Genomic DNA, 6,674 nt, shown 5'->3' on the forward strand with positions numbered 1-6,674 from the left:
AATAAGAGCTAGATTTTCACCACAGGGGGACTTTAACCCTTTCACGCATAGTGGTCACTACAGTGGACAGCTATTAAAAAAGCATTTTCTTGAATTTGCACGGGTTTTTATGGCAAAGTTGCACATCAGCCTCTTCATTGGACCCTGGTGCATCATCCTATAAATTGCAACCAAGTGGCAAGCCTTTGTGTTTCGATTTTTTCCCCCTCCAAACCAAGATGGCCAAGGGTCAGTCAGACATGCCAAGTTGCTCCGGAATATCCACCCATTCCTTCTATCCTAGGAGACTCTTGTAGGTAAAAAAAATATTGCAGCATCAAGCAATATCTAATGAGTCATATCACAGTAAAATTTTCCAAGTTTTGATTTTAGATTGAGAGAAAACTCTGATTAATCGCATGTTCACTGTAGTGGACGTCATGCATCAATTGCTACATTTCAGCTACAATTCATAATTATATTGTGAATATTGTTTTTGAAATTTAAAACTTAAAAACTTAATCTGCAGTGACTTTTTTTACTGTAAATAAATGTACTTGTATTATTAGAATGTAATTTTCATTGACATCGAAAAAAGTCATGTGATTACATAATGCATGTTACTTGTAATGCGTTTCTTTACTCATAACATCAAAAAGTAATCTGATTACGTAATGCATGTTACTTGTAATGCGTTTCTTTATTCATAACATCAAAAAGTAATCTGATTACGTAATGCATGTTACTTTTAATGCGTTTCCTTACTCATAACATCAAAAAGTAATCTGATTATGTAATGTGCGTTATTGTAATGCATTTCTTTACTCATAACATCAAAAAGTAATCTGATTATGTAATGCACATTACTTGTAGTTAATTACTTGTTAGATCAAAAAGTAATCTGATTATGTAATGCATGTTACTTGTAACACATTACTTTACTTGTAACATCAAAAAAGTAATCTGATTATGTAATGCATGTTACTTGTAACACATTACTTTACTTGTAACATCAAAAAAGTAATCTGATTACGTAATGCATGTTACTTGTAACACATTACTTTACTCATAACATCAAAAAGTAATCTGATTACGTAATGCATGTTACTTGTAATGCGTTTCCTTACTCATAACATCAAAAAGTAATCTGATTACGTAATGCATGTTACTTGTAATGCGTTTCCTTACTCATAACATCAAAAAGTAATCTGATTACGTAATGCATGTTACTTGTTTTTTTATTTCAAAGTGTTTTTATTGTTTTAAATGTACATAACACAAACAAACCAACATACATTCTCTTATGTCATACAAGGCATCCCCATCCACAAACCTCATAATTTGTATACATTATCTCACATATCTCCTTTCGTCGCAGATTGGCATCCAAGGTTCATACAAATACTGAGAATGCACACAGAACACAAAAAAATAAAAAAAATAAAAAAAAAAATTCAAAAGTAAATAAAAAAAAAGTGAGAAGGGGAGATGAGAACAATTGTTTTAATCTAAAGAATTAGCATCAAATGCATTTTCATAATAATCCAAGAAAGGGTACCATACATTCTGAAACCTTTCTGCTGAGTTTTGGACTGTAGTTCTTAACTTTTCAAGCTGGAGGAAGGACATAGTTTCGCACACCCAACGTGAATGTTTTGGGGGTGAGGAAGATTTCCAATTTGTAAGAATTAGTCGGCGAGCTAACAATGTAGAGAATGCTATTAATTGAGATTGGCCTCTTGAGACCCCAACCTTACTGTGTACCACCCCAAATATTGCAATGATAGGATCTGGATCAATATTCTTTTTACAAATGTAGGTGAATGTATTAAATATCTCAGACCAGAATGTGCCTATGCTCGGGCATGACCAGAACATGTGAGCCAGAGAGGCAGGGGCTTGGTGACAGCGCGTACAGTTGGGATCCACATTAGGATATATTTTGGCCAATTTGGTCCTAGAGAGGTGCAGGCGATTAAATACTTTGAATTGTATCAACCTGTGCCTAACACAGATAGACGATGTGTAAATTTTATGTATAGCTCTTTGCCAAATTTCATCCGTCAATTCTGTGTTTAGATCCTCCTCCCACTGTACCCTAAGAGATAGAAGAGATGGGCATTTCATGGCCTGAATAGCAGTATACAGCTGGGAGACATCACCCGAGAGATGGGGCTTGACCGTCAGACAATGATCAAGAGGGCTGATATTTGGTTTTAAGGGGAATGAACGAAACTGGGAACGGACAAAATCCCGGACCTGAAGATACCTAAAAAAATGTGTTTTTGGTAAACTTAATTCATTAACCAAATAGTCAAAAGAAACGAACGTGCCATTTACAAAAAGATCTCCCACACTGTTTATGCCTTTTCTAGCCCAGGTGAGAAAGGCCGTATCTATAAGCGATGGCTTAAAGGGAAAGTTTGAGGACAGAGGCATAGACACCAAAGCTTGTATGTGACCAAAATGTTTGCGAAATTGGGTCCATATGCGTAAGCTGCCTCTTACAATAAGATTGTCTGTATGTGCACCCACTGCCACTGGCAGTGGAGCACACAGCATTGAGGCCAAAGAGACGGACGAGCATGAATGTTGTTCCATTAGACACCAACTTGGACTACTCCCACCAATAGAAGCTCCATACCATATTACTAATTTGTGAATGTTTGCAGCCCAATAATAGTATAATAAATTTGGTAGAGCTAGTCCAGCATTCTCCTTACGTCTCTCGAGAACTGTTTTCCGCACGCGAGGTATAGTTTTGTTCCATATAAATGTACTGATGTGCCTGTCAAGCTCCTTAAAGAATGATTTGGGTATGAAGATTGGGACTGTTTGGAATAAGTACAAGATCTTAGGTAGCGTTACCATCTTTATTGAATTAATACGTCCAGCCAAGGACAGGGGCAGAGTAGACCAACGATTAAGGTTCTCCTTGATCTGTCCTAAGGCTGGTTTGAAATTATTTTGGAATAGGTCCTTATATCTACTTGTGACACTTACTCCCAGGTATGTCATGGGGCCCTCTGTAGTCCTGAATGGGTATGAGTCGAAGGATCGATTCCGAGCCAAAACATTAATTGGGAACAAAACACTTTTGGTGAGGTTAATCTTGTACCCAGAGGATTTACCAAATTGAGAAATGGTGTCTAGGCATTCTGGGATTGAAGTCTCCGGATCTGATATAAACATCAGCAAATCATCGGCATACAATGACACTTTATGAACCAGGCCGCCCCTCGTGATACCCCGTATATTGTTATTACATCGCAATGCCGCGGCAAGTGGCTCAATGACCAGATCAAAAAGAAGAGGGGACAACGGACAACCCTGTCGTGTCCCTCTCTGAACAGTGAAATATTGCGAATTAAAGTTTTTAGTCCTCACTCTAGCTTGGGGTGCTGCATACAACGTCTGAATCCAAGAAACAAAGACTGGACCAAAGCCGACTTTGCTTAGAGTTTTGAAAAGGTGTCCATACTCAATTCGATCGAAAGCTTTATGCGCGTCTAGTGAAATCACTATTTCTGGCGAGTGAATCGAATGTTTAGAATATATTATGTTAAAGAGGCGACGTAAATTGTGAAAAGACTGCCTGCCCTTTACAAAGCCTGTCTGGTCAGGATGCACAATTTTTGGTACTATAGATTCCAATCTTAAGGAGAGAATCTTTGTAAGTATTTTATAATCACATGTGAGTAGGCTGATCGGGCGATAAGACTCGCATTTAGTGGGGTCTTTGTCTTTTTTGGGAAGCACAGATATTGTGGCTTGGGTCATAGATATAGGCAGCTTCTCTTGTTTGAGTGATTCATTGTAGACGAGGCACAATAAAGGTATCAACTTGGAGGCAAAAGCCTTATAAAACTCAATTGGATACCCATCTGGGCCTGGTGCCTTTCTATTTTTCATTGACCTAATTGCTTGACTAATCTCAGTTTCAAATATCGGCTGCTCAAGGATGGCCTTATCCTCCTCAGCTATGGTCGGGAGAGTTACATTGTCAAGAAATACATGGTCACTAGGATTGTCTGAAGAATATAAGGATGAATAAAATAATCTGAATTGCTCATTAATATCTTTGGGGTCAAGCTTAACTTCTCCATCCGCAGTTTGTATTTTTGTAATAAAATTGGCAGCAGAATATTGACGCAGCTGGTGAGAGAGTAACCTACTTGCCCGCTCTCCATATTCGTAAAAGTTTTGTCTAGATTTCAGAAATTTCTCTCCTGCTTCCGTAGAGGCAAGAAGATCAAATTCAGTTTGTAATGCTATTCTTTTTTTGCGGAGGTCAGCTGTAGGGGCCGAGGAGTGTTGCTGGTCAACATCGTGGATTAGATTGATCAACTCATTGTAACGTCTAGACCTGCTTCTATTAAGACGAGCAGTGTATTCTATTATTTGACCCCTAATATATGCTTTAAGAGTTTCCCAAAGTATTAGAATATCGGTGTCTGGCAGCTGATTAGTTTCAATAAAGAAATCAATCTGTGTTGAAATAAAGTCTACAAATGTTTCATCAGACAACAAAGATGTATTAAATCGCCAATTACATTGAATTGGCCTTCTAACCTGGAGCCAAAGCTCCATAGTGACCGGAGAGTGGTCAGAGATAACAATGCTTTCATAACTGCAAGACTTAATTGATGAAAGCATTTTTTGATCCAGCAAAAAGAAATCTATTCTTGAGTATGTTTGATGAACAGCGGAGAAGAAGGAAAACTCCTTTGACGTAGGATTCTTAAATCTCCATGGATCTACTACACCACTAGAACCGCAAAAAGCATTTATAATAGTTGCAGATTTAGAGGGGGAAGGAGGGGCTGTAAATACTTTGGAACGGTCTAAAGAAGGTTTAAGAACCGTATTAAAGTCTCCTCCCAGAATCAGATGATGTGTGCCCAGCTCTGGTATACGGCCAAACAGTTCTTTAAAAAAGTCTGGGTTATCCCAATTTGGAGCATACACACTAACCAGGACCACCGGCACGTTATAAAGTCTGCCCTGGACAATCACAAAACGCCCGCATTTATCACTAATAACACTGGTTTGTATAAATTGTACATTTTTGCCAATCAAGATGGCTGTACCGCGAAATTTAGAATTTAATTCAGAGTGGTAAACCTGTGATACGCATCCTCTCTTTAATTTAGGAATGTCTGTTGTACGAAGGTGTGTTTCCTGTAGGAAAATTATCTCTGCTTTCAATTTGTTTAAATGTGAAAACACCTTACTTCGCTTTACAGGATGATTGAGTCCCCTCACGTTCCAGCTCACAAATTTAGTCGCAAGTCTATTCATTCCATCTGCAGAACCCATGGCTGATAAAGTCCAACTCAGTGCTATTGTGAAAACTCATCTTCAACTCTGAGAAAGAAAAAGAAGGTAAAGGGGAAAGGAACAAAAGTACAAAGACATAAAAAGAGCAGACTGTGCAAAGTAAAAAGAAAACTTTTAAATCACCCATTAACAACACAGACCCCTGCTGGTCCCTCCCCAAATGAGAGACTGCACCCCCCCCCAACCTCCCAAGCCACTATGAAGTTTCATAGAAAGAAGAAAATAAAACTTACCGAGTGGAGCTGAGGCCCCACACAAACCTTATAATAACCATTTAGCTGAACATCTATAACATTAACAAGACTAATTAGAACCATTACTCAATATCCCTGTGTACATGGAAGAGAGAAGAAAGAAAATAAAATAAATAAAATAAATCAAGTTATCAGTACTTTGATTTCTGCATATGTTAGAAAACGATTCTAAGTGAAACATGAAAAACCAAGCAGACATATATGAATTATTGTATATAAAGAAAAATTGAAAATAAATAATAAAATGAATAGATATATTATAATAATAGGCCTACTTTAAAACAGTCAAATTATCCATACTCGTTTCCTACATATTAGAAGACAGTTCTGAATGAAACATGAAAAAATAAAATACAAAAAATGTATGCCTCAGTCCGCATATGCAACTAGCCATCAGTACACTGTCCAATGTCACTGAACTGATCCAATGTCCCATGGCATTACACTGCAGCGATATTGATCCCCAACAACAATTGGTTCACTGCAATACTCCCACCAAATATACCAAGGTATGTAGCCGAACAAACTCCCATATTAATCACTCATAAGTCCCCTGACGAAGGTAACCGCCTTCTCTGGGTCAGTAAAGCTCTTCTGTTGGCCGTCCCGAGTCGTAATCCTCAGTTTTGCAGGATACAACAGCCCGTATTTTACTCCCTCGCATTGCCGTAATAACTGTCTCACCTGCCCGAAAGCCGCTCTCCGTCGCGCCACATTCTGCGTGTAATCAGGGAACACTCTGATAGTGTCGCCATTTTCAGATACAAGTTTTGGAGATGTAACAGCCTTTCGTAGAATGCTTTCCTTCTCTTGATAGTAGTGGCACTTGACGACAAAAGCTCTCGGTGGCTGCCCGTCTCCCGGGGCTTGCTGCAAAGTACGGTGAACCCTATCAATAACGGGCGGTTCGTCCAGGCCCATCACTTTTTGTAAAAGGTTTGCAACGAAGGTGCTCGCTGAAACACCTGCCTCTCGTCCTTCTTTAACCCCAAAGATGCGTAAATTACATCTCCGTGATCTCGCTTCCAAATCCTCAGCCTTTGCCGCCAAACTCACCACCTCTTTTTTCAGTTCAGCCACCTGCTGCTCCAGATTAGCGAT

At 38.8% G+C, this 6,674-nt stretch overlaps 1 protein-coding gene and 1 long non-coding RNA gene across 11 annotated transcripts in view; one reads left to right on the top strand and one right to left on the bottom strand.

Annotated features, from left to right (window-relative positions):
- The window catches only part of polb (polymerase (DNA directed), beta), a 95,758-nt gene that overhangs the window by 56,898 nt on the left and 32,186 nt on the right, over positions 1-6,674 (top strand). The window lies entirely within an intron of this gene.
- LOC309513198 overlaps positions 32-6,674 on the bottom strand; it is a 35,085-nt gene continuing 28,442 nt past the window's right edge. For 3 of the 5 annotated variants that reach the window (XR_014211357.1, XR_014211359.1, XR_014211361.1), the window contains exons 4-5: positions 1,088-1,208; positions 32-845 (exon numbers count right to left, since the gene is read on the bottom strand). This is a non-coding gene — a long non-coding RNA (uncharacterized lncRNA). The remainder of the gene's footprint in view (positions 846-1,087; positions 1,209-6,674) is intronic. The other 2 variants (XR_014211360.1, XR_014211358.1) reach the window with 2 other exon arrangements.

The sequence above is a fragment of the Leuciscus leuciscus genome (genome assembly GCF_965113295.1).
Source record: "Leuciscus leuciscus genome assembly, chromosome: 13".
In the NCBI taxonomy this organism is placed as follows: domain Eukaryota; kingdom Metazoa; phylum Chordata; class Actinopteri; order Cypriniformes; family Leuciscidae; genus Leuciscus; species Leuciscus leuciscus.